Source organism: Diadema antillarum, unplaced genomic scaffold (assembly GCF_040938485.1).
Source record: "Diadema antillarum isolate AM-2024a unplaced genomic scaffold, OU_Dant_1.0 seq00000297_RagTag, whole genome shotgun sequence".
NCBI lineage: Eukaryota > Metazoa > Echinodermata > Echinoidea > Diadematoida > Diadematidae > Diadema > Diadema antillarum.
Window position 1 is genome coordinate 24,243 of NW_027271320.1, and position 26,654 is coordinate 50,896.

Here is a 26,654-nt window from a genome sequence, read left to right on the forward strand (position 1 = left end):
TGGAGAGATGGTCTGAAAAGAGACTATCCTAGACACTGGCTTTTGAATCTCTCTTCCCATCTCTCTCTCTCTCTCTCTCTTTTATTTCTTCTTTTATTTTCAAGGGGACAGGCCTATTGTGCCATCAACTGGTCCATTGTGGATGGTCCAGGACTCCCTTTGTCCGCACTGGACCGGGTCCATTGTGTCTCCGGTTCCAGGCGCTGCTCCTTGGCCAGAAGTGGCCACCTTTGTGTACAAAATATTAGTCAACATCTAATGCGCCATGGCACGGGGTAATCTCCATACTTTGAGTGTGCATGACAGGGCATAAGCTATTTGTGGAAGTTTATTTGGTAGCTTCTTTTATATTTTGTATTGTGTTCAGATTTTTCTCTCAATTCTAACCAGAAGTACTGCAGTAACTTTTTAGGCACAAGTCGATTCTATTTCCAGTGCTACACTGATGGGTTGCTTACAATTTCCCTCACTGTAAGAAATTAACTGCCCAGGGGGTAATAATACCCAGTTGCTAATATTCTTACTTTTAATAGCATATTCTACGCCCAGCACTTAATGAAGTCATCTCAAATGTTGTGTCCTGAATAACCCTTGAGCACTTGAACTGCCCTAAGCTGCCCTTAAACATTATGACCAATGTGTGCAGGAGTATGGAGTGAAACACAAATGTGTGTGCATTCCTTTGCACAGTTTGTATCTTGTCTGCACAACTCTTCCCTTCCCTTTGACAAGTGAAGAGTTTGTTCGCAAAAAGCGATAAGTCCATTTTTGAAGATTTTGAAGTACAGTCTCTGTCATAAAGTACAAAATAATACCTTTTAAATGATATATTGGTCACTACATATAAAGGTACTTTTTTGAAGTTATGGTCAAAAGAAGCAAAAATTTTCTTATTATTCTCTTTATTTTTCTTGACCTTTAATCACAAATATCTCCATTCGGCAAATATGGACTTATCGGTTTTTGCAAACAAACTCTTCAAGTGTAAATGCTCAACCAGTTGGTGTGAGCCCATGCAGCATAGTATGATCGAAATTATATTGCATCTTTCAGTGAGTAGAAGCTAGCATGCTGTGAAAAATTTCATGAGTATCGAAGGGTTAAGGTGAAATTGCAATGGTTTGATTTACTACCTCGTAACAGTCACAACAGAGTGCTAAAAATCCAGCTAGGCTCGTCGTCAAAAAGTTGCATTTAATCTGCTGGACAAACATTTCCTTTTCAAACCAACAAGCTCTCTCATTCCTTCATCATAGCTTTCCTTCAGTGTGAAGTCTCGCAAACTGGACTCTCATTTTCCTCCCCTCTATAGCAATAATGAGTGGCGCATCCTTGAATCTAATCTATCCGAACATTGTCCGCCATCGCGATAAACACACACCGATTCACTTGTAAATGGACCAACGTTTATCGCAGCTTCCACCATCGCTGTGGAATACAACGTGCAGAGATTACAACGTATCAAGTGAAAACTACAACATGCCGATATCATTGATGAGAGTCGACACATGTGTAAACACAGCGAATCCCTACAAATGACAACTTGTCTGTCCCCCCCTCTCTCTCTCTCTGTCTCGTAAAAGAAAAGAAACATATTCCGATAGGAGAAACATATTCCCTGGATTGAGGCCAACCGACGCAGTCCTATCGCTGCTAGGATCAGGCAAGGCTGGCGGCCGCGGCGACCAACATTGCGTCCCCGGACTCCAAATTGGAATCGGCACCAGAAACAGAAGCCCGCCAAGTGGTGTATGGTAGGGACTATAAAGTGAACCCCTGATCCTGATCTTAGCGACAGCGACAATCGCTGATTCCTCGCTCCACAAAACATTGCATCCAGCAGAAAAGAGAGTCTTGGTCCCCGTCTAAAGCTGCCCAAGGTCTGGTGGACTATGGCTTGAATTGGTCCTGGACCCAGAAGCCGGCACTCGTAGGGCTTTCCAGCGACTACTTATACACACAACACTTTGCTGCATTATAAAGATACTGAATGCACAACTTGTGCCTTGATTCTTGAAAAGAGACCTTTCACTGAGGCCATTTGTATAACTCAATTTAGTTAAAATAGTGTTTATACAACTTTGTAAAAGGTGGATAAAATCACAAGCAAACATCATGAATGTATAGAGATCTCTAGGTAGGTGTATATCAAAAAAACTATAGCAATACTGCAATAGGGAGTACAGCTACTGTAACAATTAAATGCGTGAACAAGGAGTAAAAATACACTTGGTATATTTTTGTGTCACAACACACTACAGCATCAAGGCTTTGAGATGCAGAAGTTCCCAACAGAATCAAAATATATTCATTTTCTCTCTCTTCTTTTTGTATTGTTTTGTTTCGTCTTATTTTTTTTTCTTTGGAGGAGGGGCAGATCAGGATATTAAATTGGATAAAGACACCATGCTTTAGTCAGTTTATTCTGCTGAGAGAACCCCACCATTGCCAGCATTATTTAAGTCACTTCACCGCTTCAAATGATATATTCGATTGATGCTGGCATTCATTTTGGTACAAGTGATTATTATCTAACATGTCTGTCACAATTGTGATTCGGCCATTGACATGATGCGTTGCAATTATAGCCATTACATAGAATCAATCTATCCCCTACTGTGCAGAGAACTAGGGACCTTCTGTTCTAGGACACACACATGGCCTACCACTGAGCCCAGCTCCTTTGAGCCTGATCTTTGGAATAGTTTATTCTGGAGTCACCATTCACCAGTTTTAGCCCTGGGGACATACACAAATGATCACCATGTCCTACGAGTCTTTCCAACAATCAGAACATTATAACCTGAATACCGGCAATCAATTATGACTGTTCACGAATAAATTACCCACATTTAGCAGAGAAGGGGGAGGGGGAAAACAGGCAAAAAAGGTGGATTTTCACAATTGAATGAAATCAATCAATCAATCAATCAATTGGGGAAAGCAACAAGATTCCAGAATCCTTACAAAGGGTCCAATTTAGAGTATTCAATCACCGGGCATGATGATGAATTCACTCCAAATTCACCGGTAATTCCATCACACCGACGACACGTCAACCTCCCACAAGAAAACCATTGGCACTTTACATACAAGGGACAGGGATATATCTATTCACAATCCAGCGATGTAATTCTGTTCTCGTTTACGTGGAGCACTTGCCATTTGCGCAGATTTTCCTGTATTTGGAGATTAAAATCTTCCCTTTGCATCGCTTTCACTTGCATAATCAAAAGAGAAAAAAGAAAAAACCAGATGGTATAAACACAAATCAAGACAAGATTATTTCTACCATTTTAGCGAAGCAAGGCATAGAATGAACCATCTGTGATGGTTATCTGTTAATGATATGCAGACACCGAAATAAACATCATCACGTGGAAGCCTAAATATGTCGGAGCCAAGCACGAAAGATGCCATCCAGGTGGTAGGCAGTCTAATTAAGGTTGCTAGACAACCGCCTCCTATCTACATCTTTGCCTTATCCTCCTCCTCCTCAAAAAATAAGGAAAAAAAACAACAACAAGAAGAATCTCCAAGGTCATGTCCCCCCATGCACTTTCCTCTCTCATAACAGCAGGTGGTGAAAATGAGGGCACAATATTTACGGGCGGATATCAAAATATTGATTCCCTCCTCAACGGGCGCACCAAAATTCCGTCTCGGAAAATGACAGACTTACACGCGTCTTCAATGATGAAGGCAAAAGGGGTGTCACAAAAACACATGTCATGTACAAACTGACAGCTTTGTATTGTACAAACAGGCTCACATTCAATCACTGACTTGTTACTTAAGTTTATAAAAGTACCTGAAGAGAAGAGCATGGTAATATCTTAAAAGAAATTTCTATTCTTTCTCCTATAGAAAATCCTATTTCCTTAGTCCAGTAAACAGTATGCCTGCATATGATCCAAAATTGGGAATGATATCTCATCTAGATTATGGTAGTTCTTCCTCTTTTGCGCATTCACCACTTACCATCACTGGATCAACGACAAAGAAGGGATTCTTAGCCCATTGAAGACGAGTCCCAAATATACTCGGGCAGGTGTCTATGGGACATGCGTGTTCTAGCAATATCAGCTTGTTCTCAATAAGTTAAAGGTATTGTTTACCATTGGGGGGCAGTGATTTAAAAAAAAATGTTGGAGATATCACTTTTGATGCATATATGTAGGTCAGTTGCATCACAAAACATCCTACCATATAAAACTTTTGCAATAAAGTCTAAAATATAAGTAAATATCACTTTTATTTCTCCATTAAACCATTACTAAAGACGGTTTAGTCTGGAAACATTTTTATTATAACTATCGTTCACTAACAATACTTAACATCAATTATACTGGTTCAAATTTTTACATTAGTTGTTTCTATCCCTAACTCACATTTTAGAACTATTTTGAAGCACTAATACTGGGTTTTTGTTTCATCTGCAAATGGTAAATTAAGCCTTTAATAACACACATGATTCCATGCACTTGCAGCAACACTGGACTACATGATGTTGGTTGGTGAACAGGTAAAACTGTAACATAGGCCGGTAGTGTGAATGGACGACCAGAAATATTTTCTTTTCTCCTTTATCCTCACAATGCTTTTAATCACTTCAAATTCCTCTGCAAAGTAATGTGTATTGATCTGGTATCAAACAAGCTGAAACATGCTGAGCATGAGTATAGAGAGTTACAATTTTACGATCCCTTCAAGTTGGCTTAAGCAGGGAATTGAGTATTGATCACTCTTGCTCTGTTGTAAATTTTCCTGCATCTTTTACTTGGACCCCTCCAGGGCTAAGTGGTGGAATGATTGATTCTTGGAGCATTGTGAAAGACATAATTACTACGAGGAAACTTTGGATTACGAGACAAGTGTTGGCATGCCCGTTCACCATCAATTATCTTCATGTGCATTTGGATATATGAGACATTCACTGACAGGATATTACATTTTCCACGTCATGTAAGCATTGTATTGCTTGTTTCAACTTTTCTGGTCTCTTCAACTCCATCTCTTTGACTGCTTTCTGAATCGGATGACGACCTAGTCCCAAGCACACTCGGGCAGGTGTCTATGGGAAATGCGTGTTGTAGCAAAATCAGTTCCTCTTCAACGGGTTGAAGAGTTACACACACATATTCTTCCTCTGTAATGGACCGTGCAAAGAAGTTACAACCGTCCGGTGCAGCTCTTTACATCTCGATACACATGAGCGAGAGAGCATGCTTTAACAGCTAGTACACTCCTAATACACACTCTCTCTCTCTCTCTTCTCACATGATATGGCCGTTGCTGGTCCGCCGCCCTCTTGGCCGGCCGGAGTTACGTAGCTCGCTAGGAACTCCTAGTAAGTCATACCGCCGACGTCACCAGCCAATCAATGGTGTTGCTATCATCCTATTTAATCGCATTGTCGCTATTGTCTGGCCATGCTTTGTGTGCAAACAAAGCACTCCACCTATGGCCAGGCTAAGAGGATGATAGAACTAAAGGCTAATGGCCTTGGGTTGGTTCCTTATCGAAACTTTCTCTTTCTCCATGCATTTTTATCCAGTCATCATTTCTTTCTTATTCTTTAACTAGAGCACATTTTGTTTTTCTTTACATGCACTTTTACTGTTACTTTCACTGTACTTATGAAGTCTCTTTTCCACCATCTTTGATATAGATATGAAGAATTTGTTCGCAAAAATTGATAAGTCCATTTTTGAAGATTTTGAAGTACAGTCTCTGTCATAAAGTACAAAATAATACCTCTTAAATGATATATTGGTCACTACATATAAAGGTACATTTTTGAAGTTATGGTCAAAAGAAGCAAAAATTTTCTTATTATTCTCTCTATTTTTCTTGACCTTTAATCGCAAATATCTCCATTTGGCAAATATGGACCTATCGGTTTTTGCGAACAAACTCTTCACATTTTGTTTTTCTTTACATGCACTTTTACTGTACTTTTGAAGACTCTATTCCACCATCTTTGGTAAACATAAACAAATAATTGCTCATCAATATATCAGATATATATCTGTGTGTGCGAGTGTGTTTGTGCGCTGTATTCACAATGGGCACGTGCATAGAATTCAATCAAATTTCTACTGTTTACTGGAGAATATACTCTGCCTCCTGGCCAATGTTAATGAAGAAAACAAAAAAGGCTGAAACACATATCAACAGCATGGCACAATCTAGGCAAACAATGTATCTTAGTGGGTGTAATTTTGTCAAGAAAAATTATGCCACACACCTTGTACAAGAGATGCTTAAATGTCCATGAAATGGTAAACATCCTTAAATCTTTGAGATTATGATTTAAGAGGAAACAAGGCTTACTACCAAAATAGTAATGTTGAAAGATTGGCAAAAAAGGATTACTATAAGAGTCGGCAAAATGCACCATTAATGGTCGGCCATTAATGGTCGGCCATAAATGTTCTCCTCTTCTGTAAAGAGTTCTTCCATACTGAGCTGTCGTTTAAAGGGATGGTATAGTTTTGGTGGAGATGAGGATTGGGCTTTTAACTTTTAGCGAGATATCAAGAAACCACTTGTAAAATAGTACAGACTTATCCCATTCTAAGAGGAATACAAAGTTTATTTGATGAAAATTGGTTTTGAAATGGCTGAGACATCCAAAAACCAAAGTAAAACAAAGTAATCATAATAAAAAGTAGGTCCCACCTTTTGTTAGGATCGCTCTGTTTTGGGTATCTCAGCCATTTCAAAACGAATTTTCATCAAATAAACATTGAATTCCCCTTGGAATTACATGCTCTTTCATATTTCATAAGAGGTTTCTCATCATCTCACCCCCAAAAATGTCAGAAACCTGAAGTTAGGTCTCAACCAAAACTACATTATCCCTTTAACAGCCCCACAGTGTGCCTCCACAAGAAAAACACCTTCCACAAAGTAAAGTAAGTCAAATTATTGGCCATTCTAAGAGATAATTCCAGACAACAATACACAGTTATTTCACTGCAGACAATTCAAACTCATCAGGAGGGATGCAAAAAGTTAGCAGGCAGTTGTAAGAGTAATTTGGGTTCCTGAATCGGGCATAATCACACCATAAATCAGACATGATTACACCTGGTGTGTGTGTGTGTGTGTGTGTGTGTGTGTGTGTGTGTGTGTGTGTGTGTGTGTGCTGAGTAACCCCCTCCCCCCCCCCCCCCATTCTTTTTCCATTCACAGATATTCGTTGGCAGACAACAACAACAACACTCCACTTTCCAGAAAGAAAAACCATGGCAGTCAATGAGTGCATCACCCATTATCACCCAGAGAGATCATTTCAGGCGTGGGTGATCATTGGCGCCTCTCCCCGAGCATCAACACTCGAGGCACTGTCACTTTCCCCCCTTTCTTTTCAAATCTTCATCAGCGCTTATTCAGCAAAAAAAAAAAAGAGCAATGCAGCAAATCATCCTCGATGGATTCGGAATCACAGCCCTATAATTGCAAGTCCGATTACCTTACCACCCACTTATAATGTGTTCCATCACCATATAATGAAATCACGAAATATCTTCGCGAGACGAGTGACATTATTGATGCGAACTGACATCCCTTTACAGTGCATGAGGTTCATGCCCCAATTCACATCAAAGAGTTAATGTCATCAAATCGACTAGACATTTCTGAAATGATGACATGAGATAAGAAATCAATATAGGTTCTTGTAGAAAGAAATATGTCTCTCTTTTTTCCTGTTACATTTCTTTACTTTCTTTTTTTTTTCCTCCAAACTTTGAAATGTGACAAAGTTCAAAGCGTGATAAATAAACAAACCATTAGCATGTTTTCCTGGGAGAAGGAGAGAGACAGAGAGACAGAGAGACTATGGTGAAAGATCACATGATATTGCTTTTACTCTCTTTAAGCCTTTTTACACTTGTGTTTCTTAACCCCGGACTTTCTCTGACCCAGGACTATCGTTAGTCCCGTACCAATTTTTTCAGCTTTTTACACTCGCCAATTAGTCCCATACTATCTCTTGTCCGGGGCTAAGGAGAAAACTGACCTTCTTACACTCGTATTTCTTAGCCCCGGACTTTCCAAACCACATGCATATTCATGATTACGCTAAGGCCCCCCCCCCCCCCCCCCCCTTAGCCCCACCGTTGGTACGGGACTAAGCAAAAATTTACAAGTGTAAAAAGCCCTTATGAAACTAGTGGTTTCTTTTGCATCTAAACACCACAGCTGTTCCATTAATCATTGAAATGTTGAACTCTGACAGGAAAAAGAGACTGTCCAGTGTCAGCCATACAACATTCATGGTGTGAGGTGATGAGAGGCAAAGGTTACAGAGAGCGGTTACACACGTTCAAAAATTCGTCATTTGAATGATGATTCCAGCGAAAAATGATTCTAATGACAAATTTTTAGCATGTGTGGAAGCAAATTAGAATCACGAATGCTAATCACAATCACAAATTCAAATTCTAGTCCGGAGGTGAATTCCAGTGAAGTTTCACTCAAATTACAGTGTGTAATGCTTGACCTCCAAAACATCTTTTGAGGGGCGGAGCTTACGTGACCTTTCAAGCACTTCCGAGCTGAGGCTGAGCTGCGCTGAGCCAGCTAGTATGAAAGCATGCGCTATAGAACCTCATTGTTTTGATTGACAAGTCACCAAAGATTACTTAACTCCTTCGCTCGAGAATTCGAATTCTAATCACAGTTTTCGAGCGAGCACGCGTAAGGTCTGATAATTCTAAAGACGAATTGCAATCATCATTACAATGATGATTCAAGTTACAAATTTTCTCTCGCGTGTAACCGGTCTCAGTGATTTGAGAATGGTGGGGGGGGGGATGAGGTTGTATAAGGATGTTGATACAAACAGGCCAGAGAATCGTTGCCAATCTGCCAATTAATAACTATATGAAGTGTAGTAATGAAATTCTCATATCTATGGTAGATGTAAACACATGGACAGAAATATTCTACTGAAGCAACTACTTTCCTGCTCTTGGATCTGAGGGTATGAGATGATATCCAAATCTCCCTTTTTTTCTAGTTTGGTAGTTGCTAGTTTTTTTTGTATTTTGTTTGTTTGTTTGTTTGTGTTTTTACTACAATATACTCTCTGCTTTGTCTGAACTCTACCAAGGTAATTGTGACGGTCCATGATAAATTGCATGGTACCACTAACCCTTTTAAAATAGGTGTGGTGCTTTTCTGGGTGTAAATCATGCATCAATTCGAACGGTCAGTCCATGTAGAAATGTAACCAGTCACCTGACAAGCAACTATCAACCATAAAAAAGTAATATGAAACAAGTACCTACATTTTGGGATAAAACCAGGAGATAGGTGTGGGGTGGGGAGACGCAAGGGGGTGGGGAGGGGGTAGATGAAGGGGGTGGGGCAGGAATTCCTGCCTTTTGAAAACGTCCATTATGATTTTTTTTTTTTTTGGTTAGGACTGGAAGTCGCTAGAATGGAGAGCAGAACAAACAAGAGTTGCAAAGGGGGGCAGCAGACGGGAACGCATCACGGAAATCAAAATCCCAAGAAGTGAAGTAAACAAAGCGAATGAAATGCATCGAGATCGATGAAGAAATCAAGGTTAGTCTTGCGGATTTCAGACTTTAGTCAAGCCGCATTAGAAGTTACCGCGGAAACAAGAGGCACAAAAACTAAATGAATACTGCATGTACTCTGTGAAAACTTTGGGATCTGCTTTTCTGTGCAGCAAACTTTTGAAATCAAACCAATTTTTAACCTTGCTCGAAAAAAGAGAAAATACGTAAGCAGATACCCCGTGAAATGGAATGAAACGGGAAAGCTACGATCTATAGAGATAATCAGATTTAGAAATACACCAAGATGAATCCACCATTGAGGTCAGAGTAAAAAGGCCGACAGACACACAGACAGGCTCTCAATCCTCTTTTGATACAATTGTGGTAAGAGTACTTTTTTCTACATTTTATTTCAGCCATTTAAATTCAAATTTTTTCCTTGCGGTCTCCCTGGCACCAGACTACATCACAAGTTGAATGTGACAATCGGGTCGATGATTTAATGATTCGGGGCTTGCGCAACAAAGGGGGGATGAGGGAGATTAAGACGGACGATTGACAAAAGCGTGACGGCCGATCGACAAAGGATTCAAAAGAAATTCCTTCTCCATCAACCAGATACCTTTTTTCCTCCCTCAGTCCATGTTTGCAAACAACTCTCCCATTATTAATCCGTTAAGATTTTTTTTTTGGCAGGCTTTGGCGCTAATTCTGTCCTTCTTCCTTTCAATCTCTTCCTCGACATTTCTCCATCCCTCGATCAATCTTTTCCCACCGATCCCTCCAGACTCTTCGCAAAAGTAGCGCCCTCATTCCATAAGTCGAACAAAGTTTCAAGGGGAGATGGTTTAGATAAGGAGTGAAAGTTCACACATTTCGAAAGTGGTTCATTGTATTTCACACAAGTTTAGCTCTCAAGAGGCATTTCAGTAAAAAGGGCAGATGAACTTTGGTTGGAAACTGGAAAAATGTATTTGGTTAATAGTCAAAAAATGCCAAATGGGTGATAAACCACTAAAACAACTTATTCCAGCTTTCATGTCCATGGAGAGACTGATACACTGTTACACTGTTGCAAACTGGGTTATGCATAGATATAGATCTGTCCAACCGAGCGTTTCCTTATATCCAGGGATAAGAAACTCCATAAAAGAATTCCAAGCATATAATTGTAAAAGCTTTGTATACTTTAAAGTCCTTTAGACTGTTTGACATGAAGAATAAATAAGTGAATGGAAGAAAAACAACAACATGAGAATATACCATGAGTCTTCAATGATATAAAAATTAATGTTATCAAATATATCTATCATATCTATTCCATCTTCACTTTTGTCACTTTTCAACGAGCTCTTCTTCATCTCAAACTTTCCTTTCAGGCCACTTAAATCCCCTCTTTCCTGAATATTTCATCACATCGAGAGAAGGCTCCTGATGAAAGATTCACACTTTCTTCAATCCCTCACGTCAATCTCTTTCAACCGAGCCGAAAAAGAAAAAAGGAGGGGGAAAAAAATTGATTTTTGCAATCGATACCTCTTTGATATCCTCCAACCAAACACAGGTGTCTGTCTCCAAGTCCGACAATAGAACGCCTCCAAAACTCTCCTTTTGATCAGCTTCAATTATTCTCATCAACGGACTCTCTTACTCTCTCTTTCTTCTCTGTTTTGCTTCATCCACATTATCTGAAGGACATATGGCACTTTTGTGTATGGATTGTTTTTCGATAAATCGCGCAACTTTTGTGCCGTTCGACTTTTTATCACGCCTCGATTCTCTAAGGAAGGTGAAATGAGGGGAGAGAGAGAGAAGGAGAGGGTGGCCGGTATGAATGACGTGATTGTGTGTAATCCTATTGATTTTGAGCATATCACGTGGACCGTCGTCAATCGCCTTTCATCGGAACACTTGAGTTTTCATTTCATGGCGGAAGACCACAAAAATGACCGTTTCTAAGGGGAATTAAAAGGGAAAGGTGGAATAGATTGGAATTCTTCCAGGCTAACAACCCATTTATAGACACAACACAATCCATTTGCACAATCACAAAAAGTTATTTATGATAGAGCAATGTTTCTGATCCCCTGTAGTAAAACTCAATCCACAGAGATAAAAATGGGAATGATCTCTTTTCTTGAATGTAACTTCACTGTTTCAACACATCTTAGTTGTAATCAGGTATACATTCACATGATGTGTGCATAATATAGAGAATTAACTGTTCAAGACATGCAATATTATTACAAGTGAAAAATATTCACTCATCAATCTGTTTATAAAATGCAGTTAAGTTATACAAATAGGATGATTAACATAAAAAAGGGAATAAAAAATATTACCTCCCCTTGATCCCTATACAATTTATCTGACCCTTAAAGAATTGTTTTTCCTCTATATTCATTTCACTCTTATTTCCCTAAGGAGCTATAAAACCTATTGAATCATGATATATGTTGTGGCGACATATTAGAGTGAATAATGCGAGAAGTATTTTTCTCAAAAATCTGCGGTAATGACTGGACTCTCTCAATATCAGACAGAAGGCGGTTTCACCTACGGAACTCTTTCTTCCAACAAACCAAAAGGGCAATAAATTTAGAAAAGAGAAAGATCACATAACAAGCCCTATGAAAAAAAAAAAATAAATGACATAACGAACAAACAACAAAGAACAAACGAATATAAAAAGAATCAAATGCACAGGAGAGAAACGCCTACACAGAAATGATTTCCGCAAACCAAGCGCGGACAGGGGTTTGCAATATGACAGACGCAAGACTTCAGAGAGACAAGTTAATTTACATCTCCCCCGACTGCCCGCCCATGGTTTCATATAATCAAAGGAAAAAAAAAAGAAAATTGCGAACATGAAATCATAAATATCTGGCGTAGGCAATCTACGGGGATGTCCACCGACTCTGCAGAAGATATAAATCTCGCATCGGTCTCCTATTCCGACTAAAGCAAACTGGCAAAAGAGGAATGCGAAGCTTTGTATTTTCGACTTTGAGGTGAATTGGTGGTGACCCCTATGGGGTCAAAGGTTAAAGAGTCATGAATGAGTCACTCCAAGAGGGATATAGACATTGGGGATTATAAATCAATTAGCAAGGCCATGTTGACGAATATTTTTTCAAACTCTGGCAATGACTTTCTCTTTCTGGGCTTCTTTGCTGCTTTATTTAGCCACAACTTGTTGGTTAGCCTGCCTGTTTAGAGAGTAGGCAGATTACAAAAACAGTTGACTTGTTGCTCTGGCCACTAAAACATATGTTACATATAACATCATGGCATGCCAAAGGTATTGGTTATAGACCAGAAAAAACTGAGAAAAAAACCCTTAATATTCAATGAAACAGCTAATAAGAGTCTATCTCTCTTTTTGTCTCTCTTTATTTGTTGCTATGCCTTTCTTTTATTTTTTTTCCCTCTCAGTTTACACACCTCTTTGGAAATCTACAGTCTCTCATACACAAAATTCCTCCACTTTCCAAGCTTGTTGATTTATAGGTTAATTTCTCACAAAGGTTATCTATCGAATTCGCATTCACAAGTCATGATCTCAATACTTCTATTACGGACCTTGTGCCATCTCAAATTCTTCATGCAATAGAGCACTAACAAAATGATATAACCTCCAAGTATCTGAATGAGACATAAATTTAGTGCCAAAATACTTCTCAGTAAATGATGTAATAACTTTTCTCAAAATTGAGGACTATAACTACCTCTTTGGGGGTTGAGCATTAGTGATCTACTTCTTCTTTCCACTGTATCCCTTTATTTTGCTGAAATATCTTCTCAAATTGTGGACACGTCACAATTACACAGCAATAAATTACTTGTGATTTATGAATAAAGATGAACTAATAATTTTCTTAATGCTCTCAAATTATGGGGCTGTTTCTCATGTTTACCCCCTGAAACTAACTAGGCCTAAATCTGATTGCCATTGTACTATGAGAATGTTTGCCCTTGGGAATGAATGGCTTAAAAAATCGCATAGTTCATACTTATCTGCCAAAAGATATTGTCTAAAGTCATAATGCAAATCTGCAAATGTTCTGTTATATTCCACAAATCTCTTCCCCTCATGTTTTTATTGCAATTTGCATCAAAACCTCCCAAGAAAATCAATGACTGAAATATTGTAAACTCTGAAGCACTGCCCTTTCCCCTTTTCATACATGGTGTCTCTTGCTTGTAATTAGGACCTCCTTGATTCAAGGCTACATTGTCATATCTACATAACAATTATCATCTGGAAATGGTATGTGCCTTCTCTCTCTTTGTACGATGAAAAGAAAGAGAATCTAATACAGTTGCACACTGTAGCTTCTTTCAAAATAACAATTTCCCCATTGAAAATTACTTTTTCGCACCCCAACATGCAACTGTCAATTGTTGTTGTTGTTGTTTTTTGCGTGCGTGTGTTTTCCAATCAACAAAAATGTATCATAAAACAAACACAGAGCACAGAGTTGGTTGCACAGAATGCATATATGAATAACAAGCATGACTGGCACACGAAGATGGTGAAGTTTTCACAGCTATTTCCCCACAGTACAATAGAACACAAACTTTGTCTTTGACAAAGATCCAACTGTGGGTTTCTCATTTGCACAGGTACAGAGTCACCATATTATGATGACATTACAGTGTCACAGACGTGAATTTTATGAAATCATGAGATTCAAGTAACACGAAAAACTTCTTCCGAAAAGACCATCACTCAACGAGATGTATTTCTGTAAATGCATCATGATGCCATTTTCAACTGTAAGGTTTAACATGACACTCATGAATGCTATGCCAAGGTAGGCCATTTAAAACAGTAAACATCTCAGGGTGTGTTACAAAATTACAAAGGCTTTCTCGAGGTCTAGTCACTGACATCCGGTTTGCGGTTCGTCAGGGACCTCTGGATTTGAGATCTGTAGGAAGTATGCCTAATCATGCTAGAATGTCATCATGGTTTGTGATCAATCTGAATGATGATTGCCACCTTTGCCCTCTCAACAGATTAAAAGATTAAGTAAGGGCATGTTGTCCTAAAAACATCGAAGTGCGTCTTCAAAAGCTTTTACTTTTGTTTTTGTACCTTTACATCTCACTGATTAACTGCATTGTACCACACCCTATCTTCTGTCTCAATTTTCGATTCACGATTCAGGGAGTTTAACCTCCTAAACACCAGCACCTGAGAAAAGCACTGGTATTGAGTAGCATCAAGCTCCTAATGGTGATGACAGAGTTAAGAAAAAGACAAATCTGAGGACAGCTTTGGAAAGTCATCCTCTAAGCCTACATTGGTATTGCATTTTCATATCTTAGGCTCACAGAAAGACATCTGATTTTGAAACATGTTGAAGTAGGCTTCCTGACTAACTTGATGTTAATGCAAAATTTCAGAAATCAAGTCAGTTAAGGTGTGTTTTTTTCAGAATCAAACATCAAAGAACTGGTGCATGAGATCATACTTGTTTGTTTACTCATCGTACAAAATCTAGGGATATTTCCAAAGTTCAGATTAAAACCCCTCAAAGCAAAATTATGCAATCAAGTCAATTTAATTACAAGTAAGTCTGTTTTACAGAGTCAGTTTTTATGTACAGTAATAGAAAGCAACAGACAAACAAACAAACAAACTCTCAGACAATGCCTTGAAGTTTTCCTAACAATTACCAATTATCTTATAATCTCTTTAACACCACACCTCCAGAAGAAACTTAAACCCCATAAGAGGGGCTAACTTGAACCACCAAAATCCTTTAAACCTCTTTCTGCAAAGGAACTGATCCATTCATCTTTAAAGCATGGAACAGGGAGATGAAAAGGGGGAAGAAGAAGAAAAAGAAGGAGAAGAAGCAAAACAAGAAGCAAAGGAAGAGGGGAAAGAAATAAAATCCTCGAATATTTTCAATCACTACAAATCTGTCCTGTCTATACACTCTCTTCAAGATGCATTTTCCAGCCTGATGAGTGTTTTCAACTGCTCTCCTCTATTAACTCTCTCACTGCTGTTTAGTGAAGCATTTGTATGAGATATAACCAAGGCATTTGGAAAAAAGGTAGTCCATGAGGGGTTAAAGTCAGACCAAACTACTCTCTTACACAGAGTTACTAAACCTCTCCTCCCCCCCCCAAAAAAAAAGGAAAAGCAAAATAGCAAGTATTGCCTGTCAGACTAAGAGTGATTAGAGGGCCGTCATAGAAAATGACAAGCAAAATGATACACTCTTGTTTTGTTTGCCAGCCCGAAAAAGAAATCTTTCCACCCATAAGAGGATTGGATTCACGGCGGCGTTTGGAAGGACGGGAGGCTTGAGCAGCTTTCAGACAAAAGTGCGATGGACAAAGGATGGACAATCCGAAGAGACAGGCTTTTATCAAATCCGCGCCCGTGTTGGCTAAACGAGGGAAGCTTAGCCGTCTTAAGACCTCTTTACTGCTCTTTTCACATGCCGTAATATTCTCCGAGATGTGGAGAGAAGATTTCTTACTGCGTTGAACTGATGCAAGAAAGAATGGCGTAACAGTAACAAACCTAGTAAGAAGGAAGTGAATGGAAAACCTTCTCACTGGACCAACCTTCTCCCTCGACCCTACAACTAATGTTACTTATTAGGCACTTTGAATCCTGTCACCTGTCTTTACACAGGACAGGGGAAAACTTAACCCGTTGAGGACGAGTCCCAAGTATACTCGGGCAGGTGTCTATGGGAAATGTGTGTTGTAGCAAAATCAGCCCATCCTCAATGGATTAAACTGCAACAATGGCTTACTCACATGAGATAAAAGTAAACATTCTGTATTATTGGTGGGTTACATGAAGTGAAAGACTCGACTTGGCAGCAATTTCAAATGTCTGCATTTCCACCTGTTGACTATGTCTAGGTAGAGTTTCTGGTTGCTGCCACATTCTGGGATACCCAGTTAGAATGAAAGAGAAGGTCTGAAATACATCTGCATGAAGCTACTTTGCACATGAACAGGCCTGCACATTGATAAGACTAGGGCCTGAATTGAGGCTTTTGCCTGAAATCTGGCATCCCTGCATATTGAGTGGGAAGTAATATGGCAAGCTGTAGGAGGAGGTCCAGGTCTGGATACAGCAGAAGTGGTCTTTTTGGGGACTACTTTTCTACAGCAACAATCACCCTCCCTGTCTATCTGTTTGTAAGTCTGTCTACCTATCTGACTGTATGTCTGTCTGTCCATTTGCATGTTTATTTGTCTGTCTGCTGACCTGGCTGTCTGTCTGTCTACCTGTACATTTCTCAGCCTGTTTGTTTGTTTGTCTGCCTGTATGTCAATCTGTGTCAATCTGATTGTGTATCCGTCTGTGTGCCTACCTGGCTGTATGTTGTTAGTCTGTCTGTCTGTTCTATGGTTTCATCAGTCTTCTTTTCTGTCTGTTGGTATGTATATCTGTCTTCTCTGTCATTATGTCTGTCCATCTATTTATATCTTTGATTGTCTGTATGTCTGTTTATCTGTTTCTCTCTGTCATTTCATCTCTCTGTGCTTCTGCCTTTTTATATCCTTCACACCCTCACGGTCTTGGGCCAGTTCCTGCATCGCGGGTATTCTGGGATGCTACTGACGCAGGAACTGGCCGAAGACAGGGGCAGGGCTAAAGTGAAAGTGCTTTCAACTTGACGACTTTTCTGTCCGTCAGTGTGTTTATCCATTTGTTTGTCTAGTTCCCCCATTTTAGTGACATGTTCAATCAAGAAGTCATTAAAGTAGAAAGGTAATAACATTAACATGGTCTATGTCTGATCAACAGTCTCTTGTGTTATGTGCAAGTTAACTTGCTGACATAACTAAGCCATTAGATGAAACAAATGGAAGAATGAATGAATGCTTAACCCGTTGAAGAGGAGTCCCAAGTATACTCGGGCAGGTGTCTGTGGGAAATGCGTGTTGTAGCAAAATCAGTTCGGCCTCAACGGGTTAAAGGTACAGTTTACCATTGGGACCAGGGATTTAAAAAATGTTTGAGATATCACATTTGATGCATATGTGTAGATCAGTTGTATCACATTAAATCCTACCATGTAAAAGTTTTGCAATAAAGCCTAAAATATGAGGAGATATCACTATTTTTATCATTAAACCGTAACTGTAGATGGTTTAGTCTGGAAATATTTTAATCATAACTATTGTTCACATTTTGTATATTTAACCATACTTAACATTGATTATACTGGTTCAAATTTTTACATTGGTTGTTTCTATCCCTAACTCACATTTTAGGACTATTTTGAAGCAGTAATGCTGGGTTTTTGTTTCATCTGCAAATGGTAAGTATATGGATGGAAGGATGAGTCTTTCAGCCTTCATGTTGTTGTCTCTCCTTCCTCAGCCCCCCCCCCCCCCCTTCTCTCTCTTCTATCTAGGGGGGGGGGATGAGGGGGAAGGGGGAGAGGATACTATCTGTTTGTTTATAATGAAAATGTCGCCAAACTCCTCAGACTGCAGAGTGGAGGAGCAAGTGACAGGACTTATCTTCTCACTGTGGGTCGATAACCGGTTTCAGACTGCAACAGATTTTTTGTTTGTGAACTTCCTCCGCAAATCTCCCTTCACACAAGCATTTCTTAACATTTTCAGCACTGAAAAAAGAAACATTCAAAACATTCAAACACTGTAATGTCTCTTCTCACCAAATGCTTAATGAAAATTTCTTCCGAACTCATGGCTGTGTCACAAACTTGGGGGCGGAGGGGGGGGGGGGGGGGGGGGGGGGTGGGGAGGTTCTGTCACATTGGGCATGCAACTCTTGATTATTTGTGCTTACATGCAAAAAAATAATAATAATAATAATACAAATGTATATGCCACGCTTGCAACATGGCTATAGGCAATCTAATGTCGAGCTGCTAAATTGTGTTGTAGAAGTCGAAGTTCTCAGACTGCAATTTCACAATCTGAATGCAGCACAGATTGGTTGAAAAACTCCTCAAAATTACAGCTCTCACTGAACATTCTATGATTATGCCATTTCACAGTTGCTTTCAAACTTTGACTTTTGATGAGATGCAACAAGTTCTTCTCCCAAGTCTGAAATACTTTGTGGATGCTGAGGAAAGAGGATGGGGTGAGGCTTCGGGGGGAGAGAGATAATTTTTGACTATTAGGCAGATCAGAATCCAATGCCATGGGTTAGGGTGTTGAAAGCTCCTCAGTCCAAACCCATAGGGCCATTATCGCCCCTCTAATGGGCAGGGTTGGATGATGGGGGTAAAGAACTGGGGAGAGGTTATCAGTGAAAAAGAACATGAGTTGGCAAATTGTTTTTCGTTGCTTCTCTCGCTCTCTCTATCCCTCTCTCTATATATCTCTGTTTTATTTCTTCTGTTCTCCCCTTCTCTGTCATCCCTTGCACTCAAGTTGAGGAATGTCTGATTTCTCTTTTTTTTTCATTCTCTCTCACACCTCCGGTAGCTCTGAATGTTTAGAAATAGAAGGAGCAGGATGAGAAGTGGTAGCTAAACTTCTTCAAAAAGTGTGACCCATCCATCAAAATCTCCATCTCTCCCTCTCTCTCTCTTTTACCTCTCTCCTCCATTTGGAATACTAAAAGCAGAAAGAAAAGGTGGATATACGGTGGGTTCATTCACACTTGGTTAATATATTGTGACAGCAATATCTGTGAGTTGATTGTGTCGGCTTCATGTTGCAATGAAAAATCGCCACTCTGACTGCCTCAGGACTGTACATGATTTTCTCAAACCATGATAAAACGACAGTCTAAAATCCCACATAACAGAATGTTGCATATCCATACGTCATATGGCTACACTAATACTCCACGAGTCTGGTCACATCTCAAACATAATATATTCAGCATCACATTGGCATGCCATGGGAATATATGAATTTGTGATATATGTCTCTTCATATGACTGGTATGTGGTATATGTAGGCCTATGTAGGCCTACTCTCCTACTCTCTCTCCTAGATGTTCAATGAACTTGGTCTATCCATCAGCACAGAAATGAATGCAATTTATGTTAATTGACATATATTCCAGAGAACAGGTGTGGGATTTCATGAATCTAGCTTGTAAGGCCCAGATATCGGGAGCTCATAAAAGGAGCATAAATATCCCAGTCTGGGAGAAGCAGGCCAGGGCCTAAGCACTCCCTTGAAACCATCCAATTTTCTCCCTTTTCCAAAAAAACAACAATAAACCTTTCCATGTTTAGGAACTTGAGAAGGGGGTTCTTGGGAGTCATCCATGGACAGATGGAGACCAGCGCTTTGTAATCAGTTGCCATGGATACTGAGGAGTTGGAGTAATTTGCGGCTGCAAGAAGAATGGTGTAGTTTCAAATTATCCTCACCCCACCCCCATTCTCCTCCTCCTCCTTCTCCCCCCCCCCCCCCCCATCTCTATCCCTGCCAAGTTACAGGCAAAAAAAATGAATTCAAGGTCAAAGGTCATTCATCTAAAGGAGGTTGAGGTAGGGAACAGTGTCATTACATTTCAGGAGATGTGTCCTTAAAACAGAAAAAATATCGGGCTGAAGAATGTTTCCTGTCACATTTTGTCACCGACACAATTTGGCAACCGAGCTGAGAAAACTTGTTAAAAATCAGGGAAGAGGAATTTTGATAGCCACATCTCAGTTGCTGGAAGTCAGTCACAGCCAAATCACGAAGTCCTCTTGAAATTCTTAGAGATGCGAAAGGGCATGGCATGATTTGCAAATGAAGAGGTTGGTGTAAAAAATGGAAACAAATCACTCTTTCCACTTGGACCAGAACAAATTCAGTGTAAGCTACCCTTACAACAGAGTTGCCTGGACAAAGCATTACACAGAACTATTTCTTCCACAAAATATACGACATGAACCTACTCTATATGATGGCTGAAGTTATGCACGGTGTTTTTGGTGGTTTGAGCTATGGTAGCTTCTTTGTAAAAAAAAAAAAAAAAAAAAGAAGAAGAGAAATACCCATATTCTCAAATATACTTCAAAAACCTGACAGGACTAATATATCTCATGATACAGGAATTGCAACTTGGAACTTTCACCAGGTACACAAAGATATCAATTAAACCTAGTTGCTACATACATAATACAGAGGCATATCCTATTGAGAGAGCATAAAGAATCATCTGAACTTGCTTTTCAGAAAGAAAATCTGGTGAAAGAGAGATTTCTTTTTTACATGCTATAGTCAAGCAGCTAAAAATGAGTGACATTCATCACTGAATGGCACCATGGCTGCCAGCGAGGGCGAACTTCAACTGTCACTACGCTACTCGAAAAATGCTGGCATAGACTTAGTTGTCGTCTCGGAGTCTATATGCCCAACACTCAAGATCGAAGTAGTCCCCCCCCCCCCCCCCCCAAACCAAAATCAAAAAGTTCTACCACCCGCCATGCATGGCTGTATCACATACATAATCAACAACCTTACATTTACCCCAACATGGATAATGTGTAAACACTTTCACTGCTACTACATACACACAGTGTGTATGTTGATACTTCATTTATGTTGTATCGTGTACACCAACCGTCCCTTGAAATTTTAACAAGAGCATCTCATACTTAACCCATTCTATACCAGAGACTTCAGAGAGTGTGTACAACACTATGGGGCCTTCTGTGGCAATCAGCACCCAAGGTATTCGAAGAATTAATATTACTCGATTCTTCTGTTTCCTTATTCCGTCATTTCTCTCTCTTTGCCGAGCTGAATTTGCTGTGTTGCCTAATGTGGGTGCCGACAAAATATTTGCCGATTCTGTTTGCGGCGGGCACTTCACCTTGCGTAGATGCGTAGAGGCGAGTGGAGAGCAAATAGGGAGTCGAATACGAGATGGCGGATGAAACTTCAACAGTTGTGTTACTGACACGGCACCACCTACGACTTTTCTGTCATTCTTCTCAAACCATACCTCTTCATCTCTTCTTCCTCATCAATTCTCTTTCTCTTTCTTTCTTCTCTCTCCCTCTCCATCTCTCTCTCTTCCAATATCTTTAATGTCCATTAATGTTCATTTTGATTCTTTCCATATTCTGATGGTCTCTCTCATGTTCCTCCTTAAACTTTCATAGAACTACATCATATCAATCTCTTTTTATATCTTCATTTCTCTATATCTCTCTATGTTTATATCTACCTGTTTCCTAATATATGTATCCATCTACCTCTCTATCTATCTATCTATCCATCTACCTCTCTATCTACCTATCTATCTATCTATCTATCTATCAATTTATCGAACATTTTACAGGTATATTATGTCATTATCTATCTCCTTATTTGTCTGTCTTACTGGTCTACACATTCATCAGTATATCTATGTCTCAAAATCTGAACTTTGAATTGAATTGAAATCTTTATGACCTTTTTTGCCTCAACTTTGTGACACCATTTCTTCTTACTAGTGCCTTTTATTCTTTATTAAAGGGAACGCAAACCCAAAGAGCAATGTGGATTGAGTGCAAGCAGTAACATTAGTAGAGCACATCAGTGAAAGTTTGAGGAAAATCGGGCAATCGATGCAAAAGTTATGAATTTTTAAAGTTTTGGTGTTGGAACTGCTGGGTAAGGAGACTACTAGAGGTTATGACATATGAGTGGACTGCAATATAAGGAAAATATAAAGGGAATTCAATACAAATTCATTTTTCATGAAAATTACACATTCCATCAACTTGATACTGACATTTGTTAGGGGTAGAAATTATTCCTCCTGCTTTCTGAAAGCAGTTAGTCAAGGACTCTTTCATTTTGCTAGAAAAGTAAATTTTTGTGGAATTCCTTTTATATTTTCTTTATGTTGTTGTCCACTTATACATCATAACCTCTAGTAGTCTCCTCATCCAGCGGTTCCAACACCAAAACTTTAAAAAATCATAACTTTGGCATCGATTGTCCGATTCTCCTCAAACTTTCACTGATGTGTTCTACTAATGTTATTACAGTAAGTTTACTCAATCCACATTGCTCTTTGGGTTTGCGTTACCTTTAACATTCAAATGCTCCTCCCTCATGCGTTCCTCTACCCTCTTCCATCTTCCCTCCTCTCCCCCTCCTCCCCCTCCTCCCCTCCCCTCCCCCCCCTCCCCCAACCTTGAGAAACATCCAGAGTTCAGACTGCTTTTTAATACTTCAGTCTGTTGACTACATCCCTTATGGCAACCAGAGAGGTGCATAATCCTTCCCCCACCCCCATTCTTCCTAGTGACCTGTCCTCTAACCACTTTGCACTATGCATGAGCTGGGTTCAGTTACCACTCTCGGCATGATGGGGGGCCCCCCAATACAAGCTAGAGTTTATTCCTTACATGACTTCCTGCAAGCAGAAGCTCACATTGTTTGATATCACATTCTCCTTTGTTCCATTCAACCAAATTGCCCGGTTTGTTAACTTTTTTCATTGCTACGGCAGTATCAAATATCACAGTGTCTTCCAAAGAAGCTCCTTCCACCAAAGTTCAAGCTATTCCTACAGACATTTGATAGATCATGAATTACTCTTTAAGATCATGAAACATTCTTTACAGATCATGTGCATATCATGTAATGCATTAGTTTGTTTGTTTGTTTGCTTTTTGCCATTAAATCACTGGCTGTTCTCCAAAAAGCACATTGTATGATACCTGTAACATCCATTACATAGGGACATCCTAACATTTACATCCCATCTTATTCATACGTGGTATGAAGTCACATTCTTTTAGGCACTGATGTTCATGTTTATCATATTATTTGTGATATATTATGTGTTTTTCTCCTGGATAGAAGTTCCTAAATTAATTGAAATGTCATTTAGGGCAAATTTCTAGTACCAAATTTTCTTTGGTACACTAACTTGGATAGTTATTTCTGATTTTATTATGTCTTTTTCACAGCAATTTTTTTTTTTTTGGGGGGGGGGGGGAGGGAAGGGAAACATGTTCATCATACAATAAAACAAAATATGCATGACTAGTCATCTATTCATGAAATGATTCAAAGTGATAGCCACTGAATTCAGATAACATTTCATTCACTGTTTTGCTGTCTGTGGATAAGATTTTGGGCATCTGGGAATTTGTGACTCATGACAATGTGATGTCGATTCTCAAGTATGAATGAATTATCGGCCAAAGGAGGAAGAAAAAAAGAAACCAGGAATATGCAGTGAGCTGTACATACATGAGGGTGCTACAACCTCCCTTTAATGTCTCGACTCTCCACCTTCGCCCTTTGCAATGCGCGGGGTAAGTAACCGAAGACGGGTGGAAAATATTCCGGACGTTTGCAGCGGTGGCGTCTGACTTCAAGTCATTCGGCGAGTCGTCGATCTGGTCATCGACCTTGCACGCACGATCGCTACTCAACTGACAAGAAGTCAAAGAAGATGAGGGAGATTTTTGTGCGTCGGGATTCTTACAACAGCGAGCCGTCTACCCAAGATTTCTCCTATTCCTGGATGTAAGAGATTCTATTTTTACGTGACCTAACATACTAATATTCATTCTGCAGGGGGTATCAGTCTGAATGTACAAGTGTATTAGGCTGGAAGGGAAGAGCGGAGTACAAAACCTCTTTGGGAGATACCTTAAAGATCTTTCCCTCAACCCCCAACTCTTTTCAGAATAATAATAATAATAATAATGAAATTTTTATAGCGCATATAACAAATGAATGTTCCCTATGCGCTTTACAATCTCATCACAAAACATACTGTAATGAACAATTTACTTTCAATTCACACACACATGTACAAAATGTACAGAATGCTGTCCAATCATGTTGATTTGTCAAACTTCATCATTATTCCCTACTTCTCTTCTGCTGGTTCATCTCTCCTCCTCCCTGTCTTCCATCTCTTTATCTTCCAGCATCTCCCTCCTTCTTTCCTCCTCCTCTTTCTTCTCATCCTTCAATCCTCCTCTGCTTCCTTCCCCTCTTCCTCCTCCCTCACTTTCTTATCCTTGTCATCTGTCACCATCCTTCCTTTCGTCCTCAAATTTACTCTTTCCATCTTCTTCCTTTTCCTCCTACTCCTCCTCATCTTCTTTCTTCTCCTCTCCTTCCTCCTCCTCTTCTTCATCCTGTTTCTCCTCCTCTATCAACTTCTTCTCTTCCTCCTCCATAATCATCAATATCTGTTTGCAACTCTTTCTTTTTTACTCCTATCAATCAATCAATCAATCAATCAATCAATCAATCAATCAATCAATCAATCAATCAATCAATCAATCTATTTGTTGTCAATCTGACATTCAACACATGCAGCAAACAACGTAGGGCCTATTATACATGCACATTACATATAACCATCCACTCTCGTATCCTCCATACTATTAAACCTTGCACGTTCGAACATTCCAACATATGGGGGGAAAAGTGAATGAATTAGAAATGAAACTCAAATCCACTTTTCATCCATTCCCCGCTCACTCTTCCCCGAAGCACAAATTGCCAAAAATGAACGGGAAGACCAGGAAAGAATTTGATGTGCAGCACAAGTGAGATACAAAAAGGAAGGCTTTAATATCACAGGACTTCCGATTGTAATTTCTTGTGCGCCACAAAGTAAATGCTGTGGTTTTTCCGGAAGGGAGAGTGGGGGGGGGGGGATTTGTGATCAAAAAGCAGGGGAGAAAAATGTACATCATATCTAAAGTTGACGATGAGCAAAGTTGTGACTTGAATAAAAAAATGGGTGTATGTCGACTTACCTAAAAGAATTGACGTTCCATGTAGTAATCCATGCAGGCAGACAAAGGAAGACGTGTGCCAAAGAAGAGAGAAAATGGAGAAAATGATTATAAATAAATTGCCAATAATACCACAAGCAAACCTCAAATTATGAATTCAAAGCACATGATTCTCTCTTCGAACATTGACCACAAAAAATTCCCTCCCGAAGCAATATTCTTATGAGAAAGGACAGACTTGAAAAAGAAACGACAAAAATCCACTGATTAGAAGTTATCAAAACTGAAGGCTAACTTGCACAGACTTCATAACTTTATACCTGCACCATAAGAGGTCCCTTTTCAATTAACACTCGCCAAATGTCACATTCAAATTCACTGGATGAAACTCTATGTCAAATAGAGGAAATAATTGCATGACATTTCGCTTGTTACATTCATCCAATGTTGTCCCAATGATGATAATGGGCCGGGGACGTTGGCCAATTAAAAACTGAAGAGGGCGAATCATGGAAACAAAAATTGCCAAGGACAGGTTCAGATACGGACATGCTGCTGGGTAATGAAATCTGACTTGCCAATCTAACATATTTCTAGCTCTAAAAATAAAAGAGGTACAATGTAACATAAACGTGATCATCGTAATTGACAATGGGAAGACAATTTTTTTTTTCAATTGATGTAATGCCAGCAGTCTTAACCCATTGAGTATCGGCTGATTTTGCTAAAACACAAGCTTCACATAGACTAATGCCTGAGTATACTCAGGACTAGTCTTCAATGAGTTGATTTAATTCTGAGGAGAGAGTGATGCCAAATGATGGACAGATAGATAGAGAGACATACAGATGAGTGGAAGGATAGATAGATGAATGGATGGATAAATAGGATGATGGATAGATAGATGAATAGATGGATGAATAGAATGATCATGGATAGATGGATAAACAGAATGATGGATAGATAGATAAATGGATGAATAAACAGAATGATGGATAGATAGATAAATGGATGAATAAATAGAATGGATAGATGGATAGATAGATGGATAGATAGATGGATGGATAAACAGAATGATGGATAGATAGATGGATAGATGGATGAATAAATAGGATAGATAAATACACAAACAGTGAGGAAGGTGGATATAAAGGCATATTGAGAAACAGATCCAGAGGGAAATGAAAAGAGAACAGGAGAAAGAAAGAGATCAAAATATCTTAAAATGTAAGGGACTTGTGAAACTGTTTGTAGTATCTTCAGACTATTGTAAATTCTACATAATAAGGTACAAATAAACAGAATATTAAACCTCTGAGTGCCACATTAGTTTCTTCTCCATAGGTTTGTGTATGAAATTTGTACACATTTAACTCATTGGCAGAGAAAGGGTTAAAACATGAGGAGTTGAATACAGAGGATATCATGG